Below are 782 nucleotides of genomic sequence, written 5' to 3'. Positions count from 1 at the left end.
ATAAGACTGGTTGTGCCTGCTATAGTATTGATATTGGCACTTCTTAGAGTGAGGTTAACAAAATATCTTTTGTCTTTTAATATAGTGTGGCTTGATCTACTATCCACCACTAGCATGTTCTTGTCTTCTTTCATTTCTGAACAATAGACAAGGATCATCATCTTAGACATTTCTTAAGTATAAGAATGTTTTATTTGGCTTTGTTTAAATGTTCTTAGGAAGTTTAACTGTATATATAAAATCAAATTTATTTCATAGATAGAACTTTATTTCAAACTAGTAGAACAAAAACATAAAGCCTAAGGGAAATGCAAAGACAAAAGCAACATGATGTCGAAATCTTAATTGGCCTCTTTAAGAATATCTGAAGTCTCAAATTCAGTCTGATCATCATTGTCATGGACTTGAACATCCTCATGGTCGAGATCATTCTCATCATCATGATGGACCCAATGGGCCACAGGGTTCTTTCCCTTTATGTTCACGTGGTTGAAACCCATGGTCCGTGGTTGAAACCAACGGTCACGTGGTTGAAACCCACGGTTACGACCTTGCCATCTTCCACGACCACTCATACGGCAATGGTTTGACTCTTTCTTTGGAGACTCATCTTTTGGCTCTATGGCCGCATGTGCCTCAGGTAATGCCTTAGCACCAGGAGGCCTCATCTCACTATTCCTCATGAGTAACTCATTGTTTTCCTCAGCCAGCAACAAACAAGAGATCAAATTTGCATAGGTGGAGAAACCCTTTTCTCGGTATTGTTGCTGAAGCAAAACATT

This window comes from Brassica oleracea, chromosome C4 (genome assembly GCF_000695525.1).
Source record: "Brassica oleracea var. oleracea cultivar TO1000 chromosome C4, BOL, whole genome shotgun sequence".
Classification (NCBI taxonomy): domain Eukaryota; kingdom Viridiplantae; phylum Streptophyta; class Magnoliopsida; order Brassicales; family Brassicaceae; genus Brassica; species Brassica oleracea.
The sequence above is the reverse complement of the archived record's forward strand: the minus strand, read 5'-3'. Positions refer to the sequence as shown.